Source organism: Bubalus kerabau, chromosome 17 (genome assembly GCF_029407905.1).
Source record: "Bubalus kerabau isolate K-KA32 ecotype Philippines breed swamp buffalo chromosome 17, PCC_UOA_SB_1v2, whole genome shotgun sequence".
NCBI classification, from domain to species: Eukaryota; Metazoa; Chordata; class Mammalia; order Artiodactyla; family Bovidae; genus Bubalus; species Bubalus kerabau.
In genome coordinates this window covers 25,007,250-25,028,127 of record NC_073640.1, presented here as the reverse complement: position 1 = coordinate 25,028,127, position 20,878 = coordinate 25,007,250, and the positions used below count along the sequence as shown (strand labels likewise).

General features: G+C 45.3%; 1 long non-coding RNA gene and 1 other non-coding gene across 2 annotated transcripts; both read left to right on the top strand.

Moving 5' to 3' along the window:
- The first annotated feature begins 350 nt into the window (after nucleotides 1–350).
- LOC129631425 (uncharacterized) lies at nucleotides 351–20,612 on the top strand. Its single transcript, XR_008704035.1, has 2 exons — nucleotides 351–482; nucleotides 20,190–20,612. It is a non-coding gene; the product is annotated as an uncharacterized LOC129631425 (long non-coding RNA).
- TRNAC-ACA (transfer RNA cysteine (anticodon ACA)) lies at nucleotides 19,635–19,706 on the top strand. The gene has a single exon. It is a non-coding gene; the product is annotated as a tRNA-Cys (tRNA).
- Nucleotides 20,613–20,878: the final 266 nt, after the last annotated feature.

The following is a 20,878-nucleotide window of genomic DNA, read 5'->3' as shown; positions in this document are numbered from 1 at the left end:
CAGAGGACCCTGGAGGGCTACAGTCCACAGGGTTGCAGAGAGTTGGACATGACTGAAGTGACTTAGCTGGAACACTTCCCACACCCTGCCAAGTGCTTGATTCCACATCCTCACTCCAGCTGGGCTCTCAGATCCCAGGCTGGGGTTGCTGAGTCTTCCAGGTAGAAATTACCTGCCCAGCACATGGAAGGTGTGGGACCGCCCGCTGCCCAAGCAGGTGCTGCTGCTTAACGTCACGAGGTAGGTGCTCTTTCTGAGCATTTACCTGGGCCTGCAGCCCTCTCCCAGGAATCTGCATCACCCCTCCCCATCCCAGTGGGCTCTCAAGCCAGCGTTGTTAGCCTCTAGTCAGTAACGAGGAAACCGGGGCTGGGAGAGCTGGTCATCACCATCTTACTCCCCCTTTTCTGCCCTGCAGGTTTGTCTTGACATCCGAGGAGAAGAGATCTTCCCAGGAGGAGGCCGAGGGAACGCTACAGGCGGTAGGTGTGACGTGGTAAGGAGCACAGACTGTAGATCTGGAATGTCAGTGAACTTGGCCCTTTCAGCAGTCATTCCCCAGGTGGTCTATCTCGGCTTTGTTCCCGAAAGGCCTAGACTCCTGCCTGCCTCCTCTGTGTGCCTCTCGGGAGCCAGACAAGCCCCCAAGAATGGTGGGGCAGCTGCAGAGAGAACAGAGGTGACTGAGGTCCCAAGACCCAGCCCCAGCTGGTCACTGATACCAGGAACTGAGATTCTTCTCAAACAGCAGCTCGAGTATTTCTCTGCCGTGTGGTCCTGACTTTGCCGCTTAGCAAATACGTATTTCGTACTATGCGATTCTTACATGTGTCTACGTTACTATGTGATTATAGTTTCTACGGGTTTCCTAGGTGGTGCTAGTGGTAAAGAATCTGCCTGCCAATGCAGGAGACACGGGTTTGATCCCTGGGTTGGGAAGATTCCCTGGAGGAGGAAATGGCAACCCACTCCAGTATTCTTGCCTGGGAAATCCCCAGGACAGAGAAACGTGGTGAGCTACAGTCCATGGGCTTGCAAAAGAGTTGGACACGACTGAGCACAGCACAGCTAACTGTTTTGTCTACATCCAATTTACATTCCGAAAAGGCACCACTTCACGGAGCTTGTGAAACCATCGCCACTATCTAATGCCAGAACGTTTTCATCACCCCCAGACACACTCTGCCTTTTGAATGGACGTCAGAGTGAAGGCAGACATATCAGTGTGCGTCTGGATAATGATGCTGGTAATGGTGGTGGTGATATCCATAGCCATTACTGAGCGCTTACTGTATACCAGCTTCTGAACTGAGCGTTTTGCCTATTATTTCATTCAGTCTGCACCACATCCCAAACAGGTGGCCCCTATGGTTATCCTGCTTTTGTGGGTGAGGGAACCAAGGTGCAGAGAGATGAAGCTGGCAGCCCACCATCACAGGGTCTGAACCCAGGTTGGTGCATGCCCTACGCCTCCACTGTTTGTTTTTTTTTTAAACTTAGCTGCACTGGGTCTAATTTAGCATGCACTGGTGTGCAGCATGCAAACTCTTTAGTTGTGGCATATGGAATCTAGTTCCCTGACCAGGAATCAAACCCAGACCCCATGCATTGGGAGCACAGAGTCTTAGCCAGTGGATCACCAGGAAAGTTCCCCCTCCACTGCTGCTGCTTTTTTAAAATTTTAATGATTTATGTTTTGGTTGTGCTGGGTCTTCGTTGTCACGTGCAGGCTTTTTCTAGTTACGATGAGTCGGGGCTACTCTTCGTTGCGGTGCTTGGGGCCTCTTATTGCCGTGGTTTCTCTTGTTGAAGAGCACGGGCTCTCGGCACACAGGCTTCAGTAGTTGCAGCACTCGGGCTCAGTAGTGCGGCACACAGGCGCTTAGTTGCTCTGTGGCATATGGAATCTTCTGGGACCAGGGATCTTCCCAGACATGTGTCCCTTGGATTGGTGAGCGGATTCTTATCCACTGTACCACCAGGAAAGTCCAGATGTTATCATTTAACCATTATGCAATTCAGTGGCATTATGTACATTCATAGTTTTGTGCAACCGTCACACTATCCATCTCAAGAACTCTTAAATCATCCCAAACAGAAATTCTGTTCCCACTGTATCAAAAGTAACTCCCCACTTCCCTCAGCCTCTGGTAACCTAATCTACATTTGGTCTCCGTGAAACTGCTGCATCTAAGTATCTCAGGTAGGTGGAATCATGCAATATTTGCCTTTTTATGTCTGGCTTATTTTACTTAGCATAATGTTCTCAAGATTTATCCATGTGGTAGCATGTGTCAGAATCTCATTCCTTTTTAAGGCTGAATCATATTCCATTGTGTGTATATGCCGCGTTTTGTTTAATCATTCATTGCCGGTGATTAATTGGGTTGTTTCTACCTCTTGGCTATTGTGAATAAAGCTTCTATGAACCTGTGTAAGCTTGTTTAACTGCTTTCAGTTCTTTTGGATATATACCTAAGAGTGCAATTGCAAGGTTACAAAAGCATCAAAGTTTAACTTTTTAAAATTTTTTATTTATTTTTGGCTGCGCTGAGTCTTCGTTGCTGCATGCGAGCTTTCTCCAGGTGCAGAGAGCGGGAGCTACTCTTTGTTGCATTGTGCTGAGGCATGTGGGATCTTCTGGGCCATGGATTGAACCCATGTTCCCTGCATTGGCAGGCCTATTCTTAACCACTGTACCACCAGGGAAGTCCCTAAGTTTAACTTTTTGGGGCATCTCCATACTGTTTTCCTTAATGACTGCACCATTTTCCAATTCCTGCCAATACTGCACAAGGGTTCCAGTTTCTCTACATCCTCACCAACACTTGTGCATCTTTCAATAATAGCCATCCTCATGGGTGTGAAGTGGTATCTCATTGTGGATTTGGTTTGTGTTTCCCTAATGAATAGTGAAGGTTGAGCACGTAGCTTCTCGGGCAGCTGACTTATTTTCAAAGGTCACAAAATGGAGAAGAAGGGGCTTTGATGGGGACAAAGCAAGGTGGGCCAGTCTGGTCATGAGCAAGGACACACGCATCTGGGTCAAGTCTGCATCTGCATTTGCCAGTTTCCTGAGCCAGTATTCCCTACCTCTCAGAATCACCTGGGGAGATTTAAAAAACTGTAAAGGCCAGTCGCACCCCCAGGAGCTTCTTATGTGAGCAGTCCAAGTGGGGCTGGCATTGGTTCCTGATACTCCCCTGGTGATTCTCATGGGCAGTCAGGCCTGAGGACCACAGCTGTAAACAAACCTCATTACCCATTACCCTCCCAGCTGGTTTACAAAGCTGTGCTCCTCCAAGCCTTTTTGGTAACAGCTTTATTGTGATGGCACTCACATACTGCATCAATTCTAGAACACTTTCATCACCTCAAAAGGAAACTTCAACAGCCTTTCATCGTATCTTATCCTCCCAGCCCCTGGCAACCACTCATCTGCTGTCTTCTGGACATTTCATGTAAACCAAATCATATAACATGTGACCTTTTGTATCTGACTTCTTTCATTTAACACAATGTTTTCAACGTTTGACCGTGCTGTAGAATGTTTCTGTGCTTCGTTCCTTTTCATGACTGTGTGATATTCTAGCCACATTTTGTTTGTTCATCAGTTGGCGGTCATTGGGGTTGTTTCTATTTCTTGACTGTGGTGAAGTGTTGCTCTGAGCACAGGTATACAAGTTTGTCTACGGCCCTTCCAGCCTTTTAAGGTACCTTCTACCCGTGTTGGCACCCTGTAGGGGATGCTCTCATTTTTCAAGGAAAAAAAAAATTGAAAACCCTAAACTCCATGTCTTTTCATTTAAAAAAAATTCACTCCAAAATGTTCACTGCTTTTATTTATTCTTTATTTTGTAATTCAATTTTTAGGGAATTATTATATAGGCAAGATGGATTTTTTTAGTTTTTTTTTTTTTGGCCATTCTCGGTCTCAGGCACAGTACACGGGACCTTTGATCTCCTTGTGGCGTGCGCACTCTTGGTTGCAGTGCATGGGATCTAGTTCCCTGACTAGGGATCAAACACAGGCCCCCTGCGTTGGGAGCGTGGGGTTTTAACCTCGGGACCGCCGGGGAAGTCCCTTCATTGCTTGTACATGTTAGTTCTGGGTAGCTGCTGTTTTGCAGCCTTGAACCCACATGGAGATTTAACATAACTCTGAAAATCACCTCAAAACAGTACCTGAACTTGGGCCAAATCCTCCTTTGGAGTCTAATTTCCCCTCTTTAGAACTTCAGGCAGAGCTCCTGACGGAACTCAAATCCCAGCCTCACTGATGATGGCAGCCGCCCTCACCTCCTTCTCACACCCCTGATGGCTTGACCTGTGCCGCGTGTCCCAAGTCCTCTGAAGGAGGTAAAGGGACGTCCGCTAAGGATGCAGAGATGGATAAACCAGAACCCACCTGTTCTCTGGGAGATCAGTCAAGAGAAACAACTTTGAAATAATTATAATGCATAACAGTTTCAACACTTCCCCGAATATGGAGGACATATGTGTGTGTGCATGGCTCAGTCCCTAAGTCGTGTCTGACTCGCTGTGACCCCATGGACTATAGCCCGCCAGGTTCCTCTGTCCATGGGATTCTCCAGGCAAGAATACTGGAGTGGGTTGCCATTTTCTCCTCCAGGGGATCTTCCCAGCCCAGGGATCGAACCTGCGTCTCCTACATTGGCAGGCAGATTCTTTATTACCGAGCCACCCGGGAAGCCCTATAGAGGACAGACACATCAGTGTGTAGTGGGAAATGGTATTGGATGGCATATAGACATGGCATTAAATAAGCCCAAATCACCAAAGGACAAAGTTATTCACTTTTCAGTTATCTTTTAAGCCTTTAGTTAAAGCAGGGAGAACACCTCAGTTTGGTGCTAATAGGTCTTTATTGCCGCTCTTCAATCACTTAAAAAATTGAAAAGACATAGAGCCCCCATCTTAAAAAAAAAAAAAGAAAAAGGACTTAGACCCAAGTTTCCAGCTGTAATTGGCTCCATCACTATGCCCTCATTGTATTCATTTTATAGTTGGCTTCAAACTGACTAGTCTCGCCGATTTTCTTCCACTTGCTATTGTGACATAAAGTTTACTTTTAAAATAAACGTAGTCAAATTTAAGTTTTTTACAAGTGAGATAACACATGTGTACCTGTGGTGGATTCATTTTGATATTTGGCAAAACTAATACAATTATGTAAAGTTTAAAAATAAAATTAAAAAAAAAAGTGAGTTCATTTGACAGAAAAGATTAAACAGGTGGAGCGGGTGGCCAGCAGATATAGCAGATTCGTGCAGGTAGTACCCAAATAGCCCCAGGAAGTCTCATGCATGTGCTAGAGGGATGCAGGAGCCTCCAGCCCTACCTGGGAAGGCAGGAAAGAGTATCACACAAGAAGCAGCGTGTGGTCAAGTCACAGAATGATAGCTAATAATTCACAGAAGGAAGGAACCTTAGAGATGGATTCCCAGCCACAACTAATGCAGGTGAAGGAAACCAAAGCTTTGAAGCACTGAGGGTCTGGGGTCCCAGAGGTGTCAGCAGGGAACCAGCACTGGGTTCCGTTGCTCTGTATACTCACAGCCAAGGATTATATCAGCCACACGCCATCTCATGCATATCAAGACTGTGTCATGTCATGGGACGTTCTCTTTTCCCAGATGACCCAACAAAATAGTACATTTTGCTTCCAGTAACGTGACTAAGGCTTCCCTGCTGGCGCTACTGGTAAAGAATCCACCTGCCAATGTAGGAGGTGCAAGAGACGCAAGTTCTATTCCTGGGTCAGGAAGATCCCCCGGAGAATGAAATGGCAGCCCAGTCCAGTATTCTTGCATGGGAAATCCCATAGACAGAGGAGCCTGGTGGGCTACAGTCCATAAAGAATCAGGCACGACTGAGCGACTGGACAGCAACAGCAAGAATGTGACTAATAAGAACTGTGAATTACATGATTCTATCTCTACCACATTGCAGATCTCCATGGGTGAGGCTCATTTGTGAAGACTGATGCAGCGTTCACTTTCTCTCTAGAACTGAAACAGTATAACTGCAACTTTTATAATGGGCTATTGTCCCTCTCATTTGATATTTCCAATTTTCCTTTCTGACACATGGTAAGATTATATTTTTTGCCTCTTCTGAGTTTGGGGATGATTTGTTACACAGCATAGATAACAGATGGGGCTTCCCAGGTGGCTCAGTGGTAAAGAATCTGTCTGCCAATGCAGGAGATGCAGGAGACTCAGGTTCGATCCCTGGATCAGGAAGATTCCCTGGAGGAGGAAGTGGCAACCCACTTCAGTATTCTTGCCTGGAAAGTCTCATGGACAGAGAAGCCTGGTGGGTTACAATCCATGGAGTCACAAAGAACTGGACATGACTGAACACACACGCACACACATAGATAACAGATACACTTGGCATAATGCATTGGAATTGCATCTGCCTTGTTGCATGTATTAGCTGTTCGTTCCCTCTTATTGCTGAGTAGCATGGCTTTAAACAGCTGTGCCACAGTTTGTTTATCCATTTAGTAGGTGAGGAATATGAGAGTTTCCCCCTATTTGGGGACAGTTATGAGTAAAGACTGGCATTCCTAGTAGCTTAGAAGGTAAAGAATCCACCTGCAATGCAGGAGACCCCAGTTCGATTCCTGGATGAGGAAATTCCCCTGGAGAAGGAATAGGCTACCCACTCCAGTATTCTTGGGCTTCCTTGGTGACTCAGACAGTAAAGATTCTGTCTGCCATGTGGGAGGCCTGGCTTCAATCCCTGGATTGGGAAGGTCCCGTGGAAGAGGAAATGGCAAGCCACTCCAGTATTCTTGCCTGGAGAATCCCCATGGACGGAGGAGCCTGGTGGGCTACAGTCCGTGGAGTCGCAAAAAACTGGACACGCAAAAAACTGAGCAACTAAGCACAGTGCAGCACACACATGAATAAAGACAAAGGAGTGATCTTTGACTTCAGATGCTCTTAACATAAAATGGATCCTCAGGTCCCAGGTGAACTGGCTTCCACTGACCACTTCCATCTCTTCTCAAGGTGCTCCCCACCTGCTCAGCTGATGTGTCAGTAGGCCAGGTTCTCCCCACCATAAAGCCTTGCACTCTGTCCTCTTAGCTTTTACTTGGCCCTCCCGTAGCTGACTCACAGATCCAGTGCCACCGCCTCTGGGGCCTTCCCTGACACCTCCCCTTAAAGTCACCCCCAATCAATCCCCTCACTCTGCACATTCCCTTCATATCACCTCGTACAGTCTATAATTGTTTGCTTTTTTCTCTTCTTTACTGGAATGTAAATTCTAGGAGGAGAAAGGCTTTGACTTGCTAAGGTCTTAGCACATATGCTGGTACTTTCTAATGGAATGATTGTACGAATGGATAGGTAAGTTTGGGAGCGTCTCATAGGCTCAGCTTATATAAGGTGTGAGTGCCAGGTTACAGAGTGCTCTGTATGTTAGCCATGGGAAAATAGTGTTTACGATGGGGCCTTGGGAAAAGTCTCTTGGTTCAAAATAAAGTTTTGGTAACAGTAGGCTGTAAAGAAAGCAAGAATTAGTGTGTATGTGTGTGTGTGTATATATATATATATATATATGTCTTGAAAGAAGGTGAAGTCGCTTAGTCACGTCTGACCCTTTGTGACCCCATGGACTATACAGACGGTGGAATTCTCCAGGCCAGAATACTGGAGTGGGTAGCCATCCCCTTCTCCAGGGGATCTTCCCAACCTAGGTCTCCTGTATTGCAGGCAGATTCTTTAGCAACTGAGCCGTAAAGGAAGCCCAAGAATACTGGAATGGGTAGCCTATCCCTTCTCCAGTGGATCTTACTGACCCAGGAAGCGAACTGGGGTTTCCTGCATTGCAGGCAGATTCTTTACCAACTGAGCTATCAGGGAAGCCTATATACATCCTGACAGATATCAAATACACTACGGGGGTGGTTTCTAATTCTGTTAGCAGAAGAATACAGGGAAATGGCAGTTAACATTTAAGATATATCTGACTGATTTTATCCCTTGGAATTTCTTAGAATTTAAAGACCTATTATTCCAAAAAATATATAGCCTTGTTTATTTTTCCCTCAGACCAGTATACAAAATTAAACAGGGAAGGATATGATCATTGTGTGTATTCTTGAACAGAAGGGCATAAAATATATTGATGGGTATGTATCTCACTTTTACTAGCATTAATGGGATGTGTGTAAAGACCTAGTGAATGAGCATGCAATACTCTGGTGTATCACACTGTGAGTTGTACATCTATTTTATTTTTAAGTTTTTTTAAATTAAAATTTCATTTGTTGTTAGCTGTGCTGGGTCTTCGTTGCTGTGCAGGCTTTTCCTCTCGTTGCGGTGAGGGGGCTCCTCTCGAGTGGTGGTGCCAGGGCTTACTGTTGTGGCCTCTGTTGTTGCAGAGCACAGGCTCTAGGCCTCGGGGCTCAGTAGGTGTAGTTCCCGGGCTCCAGAGCAGGAATTAGTGTACGTGTACTAATTGGTATACACGGTATACTAATATTGCCACAGCTCAGTAGTTGTGGCTCATGGGCTCAGTTGCTCCGTGACATATGGGATCTTCCCAGACCAGGGATTGAACCCATGTTTCCTTCATCGGCAGGCAGATTGTTTACCACTGAGCCACCAGGGAAGTCCTGGTTTGTCTTTTTTATCATCTCACGTGGACTTGCTCATCAAAGTCATGCGTGACTCATTAGGCATCCGAAACCAGGATATATGATGGAGACTTCTCAGCAGTAATCAGTTTAGCTCCGAGTATGTCCTGGCATGTGTGTAGCTCAGGGCCCATTGCTACACATGGGCTGGTGGCTGGCTAATCCAGAGGAGGACCCAGTGGGTGTGAGTCAAAGCAAAACAGCCTCTTCAACAATCAGCATGGGACAGCTGAAGTGTCCGGAGAAGACAATGGCACCCCACTCCACCAACAGTGTAAGAGGGTTCCCTTTTCTCCACATCCTCTCCAGTATTTATTGCTTGTAGACTTTTGGATCGCAGCCATTCTGACTGGCGTGAAATGGTACCTCATTGTGGTTTTGATGATGTTGAGCATCTTTTCATGTGTTTGTTAGCCATCTGGATGTCTTCTTTGGAGAAATGTCTATTTAGTTCTTTGGCCCATTTTTTGATTGGGTCGGCACCCCACTCCAGTACTCTTGCCTGGACAATCCCATGGACAGAGGAGCCTGGTAGGCTGCAGTCCATGGGGTCGCTAAGAATCGGACACAACTGAGCGAGTTCATTTTCACTTTTCACTTTCATGCATTGGAGAAGGAAATGGCAACCCACTCCAGTGTTCTTGCCTGGAGAATCCCAGGGACGGGGGAGCCTGGTGGGCTGCCATCTATGGGGTCGCACAGAGTCGGACACGACTGACGCGACTTAGCAGCAGCAGCAGTACTATGTAGATGAGTTTAGTTCCCTGTGCTATATGTTGTTACGTTAGTCACTCAGTCGTGTCCGACTCTCTGTGAGCCTGTGGACTATAGCCCGCCAGGCTCCACTATCCATGGGGTTTTCCAGGTATGAATACTAGAGTGGGTTTCCATTTCCAGTCCTTGTTTTTTTATCTATTATATTTTATATGTAGAAGTATGTACATGTTAATGCCAAACTCCTAATTTTTTCCTCCCCCCAACTTTCCCCTTTGATAACCATAAGTTTGTTCTTTATATCTGTGAGTCTAGTTCTGTTTCATAAAGTTCATTTGCATCATTTTTTTTAGAGTCCGTATATAAGTAATATCATATATTTGTCTTTGACTGACTTCACTTAGTATGACAGTCTGTAGGTCCATCCATGTTGCTGCAAATGGCTGAGTAATATTCCATTGTTTATATATACCATATCTTCTTTATCCAGTCATCTATTGATAGACGCTCAGGTTGCTTTCATGTCTTGGCTATTGTAAATAGTGCTGCTGTGAATATTGGGGTATCTTTTCCAATTAGAGTTTTCTCCAGTTGTTTGCCCAGGAGTGGGATTCTGAATCACATGGCAACTCTAGTTTTTTAGGAGCCTCCATACTGCTTTCCATAGTGGCTGCACCAACTTGCATTCCCAGGAACAGTGCAGGAGGGTTCCTTTTTCTCTATGCCCTCTCCCCCGTTCATTATCTGTAGACTTTGATGGTGGTCATTCTGACTGGTGTGAGGTGACACCTCATTGCTGTTTTGATTTGTATTTTTCTAACAATCAGCAGTGTGGAGCATCTTTTCATTTTACATTTTAACCAGAACTGCCATGTGTGCGCGCATATGTACATATAATCGAAACAAGTTTCAAGGAACAATTCTTCACCTTGTTATATGTGGTATTTGCTCACTTTTAAAATTCTGCTTTTGCTTTTGTCTCTTTGATGGATGCTGGTCATGATCCACCTACTTCATTTCAAGAACACTGAGATAGAGGCTTTGGCTCTGGCAGGTGTGGGAGGAGGAAGACGGGAGAGATGGAGTGGGGAAGAGAGCAGTCAGATGCGGGACCTTCTGTCTCTGCTCCATACTTTGGCCTGGAGAGGGAGAGAAATGGCAGAAGCCAAAGGAAGAAGCATGTCTGCCCTGGCTCCCCTTGCGGCTGCATTTCAGCAGCTAAGTCATGTCCGACTCTTTGCAGCCCCATGGACCGTAGCCCGCCAGGCTCCTCTGTCCATGGAATTCTCCAGGCAAGGATACTGGAGTGGGTTGCCATTTCCTTCTCTAGGGGATCTTCCTGACCCAGGGATCGAACCCGCACCTCCTACATTGCAGGCAGATTCTTTACCACTGAGTCACCTGGGAAGCCCCCCAGCTCTCCTTAGGACCCTGGAAATTCATCCCTTGCCTCTGCACCAGCCTGGAGGGGGCCCCAACAATGGGGAGGTGGTATGTGATCAGGCACCAGACCTCAACTACCCGGAGCTACCTCCCATTCCATTCCCTCCCGGTGTGGCTGCACCAGGAGCTTCCCTCGTCCAGGAGACCCAAGGAGATGCCACAACAGATGCCAGATGAGAGCCCTACTTAGGCCAGAAGGTTGTGGGTGGGAAGCAGGTTCGACATGTCCGAGACGAGACTGTCAGGGAGACTGACCAGATCTCTAGTTATAACACTTTAAAATGACAGGCAGGTGAGGGAGAGCCAGTAGTCAAGGGACTCCTCCAGAGAGATGCAGGCACTGAAGCCACTTGCCCATGCCACTCACTCGAGTGCCACCTGGGAGAGGAGCCGGCTGGGCGGGGAGAAGACTAAAAAGTCAGAGGCCCAAATTCTTTTCTCAAAACAGGCAGAAAATTACCAAAAGACGTGGTTGGAATCATTGCCTTAAGTGGTGCTAAATCGAGTCTTCCCCGCCTTTGCTTTGCACCAAATGGGACTTCACAAATTTTCTGTGTGAAAGAAACTATGCTCTACTACTCAGCCATAAAAAGGAATGAAATTTTGCCCTTTACAGCAACACGGATGGACTTGGAGGGCATGATGCTTAGTGAAATAAGTCAGAGAAAGACAAATACTAGATGAGCTCACTAATATGTAGAATCTAAACAGTACAACAAACTAGCGAATATAACAAAGAAGCTGACTCACAGAACAGACTAGTGGTTATCCGGGGAGAAGGTAGGGGGAGGGGAGTACAGAAGTAGGGGATTAAGCGGTACAAACTATTATGAATAAAATAAACTACAGAGAGGGGCTTCCCTGGTGATCCAGCGGTTGAGCTTCGCCTTCCAATTCAGGGGGTGCAGGTGCAATCCCTGGTCAGGGTGCTAATCCCGCATGCCTCGCTGCCAAAAAATCAAAACATAAAGCAGAAGCAATATTGCAAACAGGTTCAATAAAGACTAAAAATGATCCACCCCCACCACCGAAAATCTTAAAAAGATAAAAGCCACAAGGATAGATTATACATGGGGCTTTCCAGGTGGTCGCAGTAGTAAAGAATCTGCCTGCCACATATCTGCAAGACACGTAAAAGATTCAGGTTCAATCCTCAGGTCAGGAAGATCCCCTGGAGAAGGAAATGGCTCAATCCTCAGGTCAGGAAGATCCCCTGGAGAAGGAAATGGCAACCCACTCCAGTATTCTTGCCTGGAGAATTCCATGGACAGAGGAGTCTGGCGGGCTACAGTCCATGAGGTCGCAAGGAGTCATACATGACTGAGTGACAAAGCATATATTGTACAACACAGAAATTATAGCTAATATTTTATAATAACTATTAATGGAGTATAGCCTTTAAAAGTTATGACTCACTGGGACTTCCCTGGTGGTCCAGTGGTTAAGATTCTGAGCTCCCAATGAACAACGAGGCCAAAAAAAAATTGTGACTCACTCTATTGTACACCTGTAACTTATATAATACTTCAATAAATATAAATTTTTTTAGAAAAAAATCTATGTTCTATGCCCATATAAGCGAGTAAACATAGCAACAACCCAGCTGCTCGTGGGAAGTGAAATTTCCCACATGTCGTCCTGAGTCAGCCATCGGATTGCTGCTAAAATGTTTGCAAGCTGGCTAGTGGAGAGGGAGCCCAGTTTAAAGCGTTTGCCAATTTCCACGGTGGAAAGACTCTATCTGTGGCCAGTCTCAAGCTGTTGGCAAGGTCACTGGATGGTGATCCTCAGCCATCAGGTTCTCTGTCCTCCTTTCTGAGCCAACCAGACCTGGGCATGTGCCCATGGGGGTCTGATAAACTTTTCATCAACAGACACTCTCTTCTCTGAACACTGACTTAATTCCCTCTACAGAAATGGCACCCTACCCTCATGTCAACAGCCTCTCAATTTAGCTGATGACCGCTTTTGTCTCATCCAAGAAAACTTCAGAGTCGGTCTATGCACCCACTCTCCCACCCACCCAGCCAGCCAGGATGCTCTTCTGGAGCTAGCCCAGCTGACAGAATCAGAGCAAACCACCCCCTGGAGGGCACTCCAGACGTCATCGCAGCCAGCCCCCTGCCTCCAGGCAGGTCTCCCATAAATCGTCCTCGACAGAGACTGCCTCGTTGGAGGCCCTTTGCTCGGAGCACCCTGAGCAGCCGAGTAAAGTTTTGTGCTGACTGTAGAGCCCCATCGGTGGCAGCGCCCGCCGCCAGCTCATAAGGGAATCATTAGTGAAACGCAGCCCTGTGCGAGGGCCTGAAGGCCTGTGGCAATTAATCACCTCTCCTCCCTGGCAGCCCCAGCTGTCTCAGATGCAGCCATCCTCCAGGTAGCCCTTTAATTGTCCCTGGAGAAGGCAGGTGGGTGAGGGGCCACCTGAGCTCACGTTAGCCCAGCAATCTTCCCAAATAAAAAAAATATATATATATATATATATTTTAGAGTATTCAAATATCTCTTACTTACTTTCCCGAGTCTGTTATTGATATAAAGGTTGAAGCTCAGGCAGCTTAACTGTTATGTGGAATGACCTTTAGTTTTAATATTAATATATTACCGTAAAGTCTATGCGAATCATGAATGCAATTTTGGTATTCATAGAAAATGCCATACGCTGAACCCATTGCAACTTTCTTTCCCCCCGCTCTCGTCCTCCAGTAGGCTGCAAACTGGGCAAATTAATATGCGTCATCTTCTTCTCCCCTTTATTTACTTAGAGAGGGTGGCCGGGCAACTTTATCAAGAGTAACATTATCAAGAGCTTTTCTGCAAGCTTCTTTATCATATTCACATCCGAGTCTGCTCGACACTTGTCAGTGTCAATCAAATCGCAATAATACGCAGATGATTTGCTCATTTGGTTTAATAAAATCTTTCTGCTTATTTGCGGTGCCTCCATTACACCGCATAATTGCTGTGCCGCGGAGGTGAAAGGCAGCCAGTTGCCTGGGGGATAAGAGGAGACGATTGCTATATGAAGGATTTGTTTCTTTGCCTCTGTCTCTCCCCAGTCACTCATATTCCTAAAATTAATATTGTATTTGAATCCAGCCCTGCTATTCTTATGCAGCCTAACATTGTTATTACTTATTATTTGGATGTGAAGTCATTTATTTTTAGTTTTATGTCCAAGCTGTCAAGCTAAATTTCATTGTGAACTGCCACATACAATTTTTAACTGCCATTTAAAACGAGATTCAAACTCTAAATTATGGAGTGAGCTTGTTCAAAGGGCCGGCCTGACAGCAAGTGCATTAAGAAGCCCCGATTTCCTTGCAAATCAAAGGGGCTCCTGGTGATTATTTTGGTGGCAAGGAAAGCGTACTGCCTTAGTACTTCCCGATCACCTCGGTGGCGGCTGGACACCCAGGTGGGTGTGCAGAGCACAGAGAGAGACAGTGGGGCCCTGGGTGGCTGACCGAGGCAGATTGGCTGGGAGGACGCCCCCTACTGAAGCCATGGAGTAACTTGATGTTGAGCTAGGGGCTGCTGTGTAACACCCCGCCCCCGCAGGAAGCCAGACTCTGCTAAGTTATTGCTGTTGTTGAGCCCCTAAGTTGTGTCCAATTCTTTAGGACCCCCCTGGGCTATAGCCTACCAGGTGCCTCTGTCCATGGCATTTTCCAGGCAAGAATACTGAAGGTTGTCATTTCCTTCTCCAGGGGATCTTCCCAACCCAGGGATAGAGCCCACATCTCCTGTTTGGCAGGCAGATTCTTTACCGCTGAGCCACCTGGGAAGCCTCTGTTAAGCTGTAGCAGGGGAGAAAACACGAAAGTTTCAAAGTTGTGTGTGTTTATGCTTTGGTATTTCCACAAAGGACACCATTTTCCTAGAGCTCAAATATGCATTTGGCAGCCATATCTTGCCCACATAGCTAGAGCCTGGTCACATGGGCAGCCATCATCCTTAGGACCACATTCGCCTCTACACGTGCTCACATCCAGTAGAGCAGTTAGGTGGGAATAAGCTGCCCACTAATAGCCTGTTCATTAAATGTCTGTGAAGACAGCATCAGGGATAAGTATCAAGCTTGTCATGCAGATAAAAACTGAAGATGCCGGGGTGTAAGGCAGCTGTGATGATGAGGGCTCTGGGAGCACCAAGTCTAGCCCACAGGATGCAAAGGAAGGGGCTTTGCCAGGAGGAGGGCTGAGGGCAAGCCATGGTGGAAGAAACTTGGGACCACAGTCAAAAGACCACCATGGACCTGGGCTTTCTTTGTCCTCCATGGAGATCCAGTGTTCAAGGAAGCTAGTTGTAGACCAGCCCCAGGAGGAAAAACCATCACCCAAATTAGAAACACTTGAATGTTCACGGCCAAGGCTGGGCCTCCAACAGTCTTTTCTCTGCCCTTTGTTAAAAAGTGTCAGTGCTTAGAAAATAAACAAATGGAACCGAATCAAACTTACAAGCTGTTGCCCAGCAAAATAAGCCATAAAATAAAATGAAAAGATAACCTATGAATTGGGAGAAAATATTTACAAATGATGCGACTGACAAGGGCTTAATTCCAAAATATACAAACAGCTCATACAACTTGAATTTACAAACAGCTCATACAAATTGAAGGTCAGTTTTCATTCTAATCCTAAAGAAAGGCAATGCCGAAGAATGTTCAAACTACTGTACAATTGTGCTCCTTTCACATAATTGCAAGGTAATGCTCAAAATCCTTCAAGCTCGACTTCAGCAGTATGTGAACTCAGAACTTCCAGATGTACCAGCTAGATTTGGAAAAGGTAGAGGAACCAGAGACCAAATTGCCAACATTCACTGGATCATACGAAAAACAAGGGAATTCCACAGACGCATCTATTTCTGCTTCATTGATTACACTAAAGTCTTTGACTGTGTGGATCACAAAACAAACTGTGAAAAATTCTTAAAGAGATGGGAATTCCAGACTCCTTTTCCTGTCTCCTGAGAAATGAGTATGTGTGTCAAGAAGCAACAGTTAGAACCAGACATGAAGCAACAGATTAATTCAAAATTGGGAAAGGAGTGCATCAACGCTGTATAATACTGTCACCCTGTTTATTTAACTTATATTCAGAGTGCATCATGAGAAATGCCGGACTGAATGAATCACAAGGTGAAATCAAGATTGTCAGGAGAAATATCAATAACTTTAGGTATGCAAATGATAACCCACTCTGGTGGAAGAAAGTGACGAGGAACTAAAGAGCCTCCTGATGAAGGTGAAGGAGGAAAGTGAAAAAGGTGGTTTAAAACTCATCATTCAAAAAACTAAGATCATGGCATCCAGTCCCATCACTTCATGGCAAATAGATGGATAAAAAGTGGAAACAGTGTCAGTTTTTATTTTCTTGGACTCCAAAATCACTGTGGATGATGACTGCAGCCATGAAATTAAAAGACATTTGCTCCTTGGAAGAAAAGCTATGACAAACTTAGACACTGTATTAAAAAGTAAAGACATCACTTTGCTGACAAAAGTCTATATAGTCTATGGTTTTTCCAGTAGTCATGTACAGATGTGAAAGTTGAACCATAAAAAAGGCTGAGCACTGAAGAATTGATGCTTTCAAATTGTGGTGCTGGCAAAGACTCTTGAGAGGCCCTTGGACTGCAAGGAGATCAAACCAGTCAATCCTAAAGGAAATCAACCCTGAATATTGGTTGGAAGGACTGATGCTGAAACTGAAGCTCCGATACTTTGGACCCCTGATACGAAAAGCTGACTCATTGGAAAAGCCCTGATGCTGGGAAAGATTGAGGGCAGGAGCAAAAGGGTTGATAGAAGATGAGATGGTTGGATGGCATCACGGACTCAATGGCCATGAGTTTAGCAAACTCCAGGAGACAGTGAAGAACAGAGGAGCCTGGCATGCTGAAGTCCATGGCATCACCAAGAGTTAGACACACTTAGGGGTTGAACAACATACAACTTGAAACAAAAAAAAACAACCCAATCAAAAAATGAGCAGAAGACTGAAATAGGCATTTCTCCAAAGAAGATATACATAGGCATATGAAAAGCTATAATGGTTAGAAAAATGCAAATCAAAACCACAATGAAGTAACACCTCATACCAGTCAGAATGGCCATTAATAAAAAGTCTACAAATAACAAGTGCTGGAGGGGATGTGAAGAAAAGAAAACCCTTGTGCACTGTTGGTAGGAGTATTAATTGATGCAACCAATATGAAAAATAGCATGGAAGTTTCTCAAAAATCTAAAAATAGAGTTGCCATATGTTCCACTTCTAGACATATATTTATCATCTCACACGCTAGTAAAGTAATGCTCAAAATTCTCCAAGCCAGGCTTCAGCAATACGTGAACCGGGAACTTCCAGATGTTCAAGCTGGTTTTAGAAAAGGCAGAGGAACCAGAGATCAAATTGCCAACATCCATTGGATCATTGAAAAAGGAAGAGAGTTCCAGAAAAACATCTATTTCTGCTTTATTGACTATGCCAAAGCCTTTGTGTGGATCACAACAAACTGGAAAATTCTGAAAGAGATGGGAATACCAGACCACCTGACCTCCCTCTTGAGAAACCTGTATGCAGGTCAGGAAGCAACAGTTAGAACTGAACGTGGAACAATGGATTGGTTCCAAATAGGAGAAGGAGTACATCAAGACTGTATATTGTCATCCTGCTTTTTTAACTTATATGCAGAGTACATCATGAGAAACGCTGGGCTGGATGAAGCACAAGCTGGAATCAAGATTGCTGGGAGAAATATGAATAACTTAAGCTATGCACATGACACCACCCTTATGGCAGAAAGTGAAGAAGAAACTCTTGATGAAAGTGAAAGAGGAGAGTGGAAAAGTTGGCTTAAAGCTCAACATTTAGAAAACTAAGATCATGGCGTCTGGTCCCATCACTTCATGGGAAATAGATGGGCAAACAGTGGAAACAGTGAGAGACTATATTTTGGGGGGCTCCAAAATCACTGCAGATGGTGATTGCAGCCATGAAATTAAAAGACGCTTTCTCCTTGGAAGGAAAGTTATGTCCAACCTAGACAGCATATTAAAAAGCAGAGACATTACTTTTCCAACAAAGGTCTGTCTAGTCAAGGCTATGGTTTTTCCAGTGGTCATGTATGGATGTGAGAGTTGGACTATAAAGAAAGCTGAGCATCAAAGAAATGATGGGTTTGAACTGTGGTGTTGGAGAAGACTCTTGAGAGTCCCTTGGACTGCAAGGAGATCCAACCAGTCCATCCTAAAGGAGATGAGTCCTGAGTGTTCATTGGAAAGACTGATGTTGAAGCTGAAACTCCAGTACTTTGGCCACCTGATGCAAAGAGCTGACTCATTGGAAAAGACCCTGATGCTGGGAAAGATTGAGGGTAGGAGAAGGGGATGACAGAGGATGAGACAGTTGGATGGCATCACCGACTCAATGGATATGAGTTTGGGTGAACTCCGGGAGTTGGTGATGGACAGGGAGGCCTGGCGTGCTGCAGCTCATGGGGTCACAGAATCGGACACAACTGAGTGAACTGAACTGATAGTTCAAAAAGATACCTTCCAGACAGCATTGTAAATCAACTATAGTCCAGTGAAAATATTAAAAAAAAGATACATGCACCCCAATGTTTATTGCAACATCATTTATAGTAGCCAAGACATGGAGACAACCTAAATGTCCATTGACCCCTGAATGGATAAAGAAGATGTGGTGCATATATGCAATGGAATACTACTCAGCCAGAAAATAAGAGTGAAATAATGCCATTTGCAGCAACATGAGTGGACCTAGAGATGATCATACTAAGTGGAATAAGTTACAGAAAGGCAAATACCATATGATATCACTTATATGTGGAATCTAAAATATGACACTGATAAACTTTTTATGAAACAGGCTCACAGACACGGAAAACAAACTTATGGCTACCGAAGGGAAAAGGGGATGGGGGAAAGATAAATTAGGAGTTTGGGATTAGCAGATAAAAAACACTACGTATAAAATTATAGTCCTAGTGTATATAGGTCCTAGTATATAGCACAGCAAACTGTATTCAATATCCTATAATAAGCCATAATGGAAAAGAATATGAAAAAGAAAATACATATGTACTCAGTCACTTTACACCAGACACTAACACATTGTAATCAACTCTCCTTCAGTTAAAAAAAGAAAGTTTCAGTGCTTAGAATTAGACCCAGAGGATCCTGGCCCTGTGTTGGTCCCAGCTAAGCCGGGTGGTCCCAGCCAGACCACAGACAGTCCCAGAGGCCACAGTGATGCTTGGCCCGGGCTTCAAGTCATACTGCAAGGAGAGAAGGGGGAGCCTTTAAGGCCCTCCACCCTCTCCTCTTGGTTGACCCCCATTAATCTCCAAGATTAAAAGGGCCTTAATTCTAAACAGACACACTTTGTCTTGGGTGCTACTTCCAGTTTATGAAATACAGCATGTTTTCAGAGGGCAGAGCCATGATAGTCAACAGGGAAGGGCTGAGAGGGGTTTGCCCCACAGGAGAGGGTGCTGGTGACTTTTCTGTGCCTCCACCTTTCCCCCCTTTCATGTGGCAAAGAGGCTGGTGTTGTTTTCAATGGGGGTCTTTAAGGAAATGTCTAGTTCAACCCCCGCCCCTTGGTTCTGCCCTATGGTCCAGACCCTCCTGCCCGCTTGACGATGACTTCAGGCTGTGGTTTTGGGTGGATGAGTCATGGCATCTTATATATTGTGAATCTTCTGCAGGTGTGCCACCAACTTTTCTACTTTTGATATTTATTTATTTGGCTATGCTGGATCTTGGACTTCCCTGGTGGCTCAGATGGTAAAGCATCTGCCTACAATGCAGGAGACCCAGGTTCAATCCCTGGGTTGGGAAGATCTCCTGGAGGAGGAAATGGCACCCCACTCCAGTACTCTTGCCTGGAAAATCCCATGGATGGAGGAGCCTGGTGGGCTGCAGTCCATGGGGTCGCAAAGAGTCAGACACGCCTGAGCTGAGCGACTTCACTTCCACTTTCATGCCACCTTTTAGTGGTGGCACTCAGGGTCTAGTTCCCTGACCAGAGATTCAACCTAGGCCCTTTGCATTGGGAGCTCAGAGTCTTAGATTTCCACTGGGCCACCAAGGAAATCCTCAACTATTCTATTTTTAAGTAATTTTACTGAGCTCACATACTGTATGATTCTCCCGTTAAAGTCGACAGTTTAATGGATTTTAGTATATTCACAGTTGCACAGCGATCACCACAGTTGATTTGAGAATTTTGTCTTGGTCTGAGAGTCTTTATACCGTTAAGCCATCACCTTCAGAGGTGCCCTGCTCCCTAAGCAATCACTAATGTACTTTATGTCTCCACAGATTTGCCTGTCCTGGACATTTTAGATGAGTGGACGTATGTAACATGGTTTTTTGTGACTGGCTTCTTTCATTTGGCTCCACGCTTCATCAGATTGTGTTTCAGTACTGTGTTTCTTTCGGGGACCAAATAATGCTCCATCGTAACCACAGACCATGTTTCGTTTATCATTCATCCGTTCAAGGGCGTCTGGGTTGTTTTCCATCTTTGCCTATTGGAAATAGTGCTGCCATGAACAGTCATGTACAACTTTTTGTTCAAACACTTGTTTTCAATTCTTTTGGATACATGTACTCCTAGGAGTAGACTCACTGGGTCATCACCACCAACTTTTGATCAATATTTAAAATTAAGTTTGTCCAAGTGTTAGATTTGTTCCTCACATGTCAATTGTCTCCTGTCCTTCTTTACCAAACTCATCCCCCGCCAACAATGACTTCTCTTGGCACAAGCACATGGAGTTGGTCGCATATGTTTTGCTAAAGATTGTATAGACAGAGCAAGGAAGGGGCCGCCGTGAACATCCCATGTGCTCGATGAACCGAAGTCCCCATTTGGCCTCCTTGCTTTCGTTCTCTCTCCTCTCTTGGCTCCTCCAACCTTTCCTCAATCCATCTTGGTTTTCTCCCCTCACAGTGCTCTTTTCATACACATGTGAGCTCACGCTCAGCTCCTTCAAGCCTGCTACCCC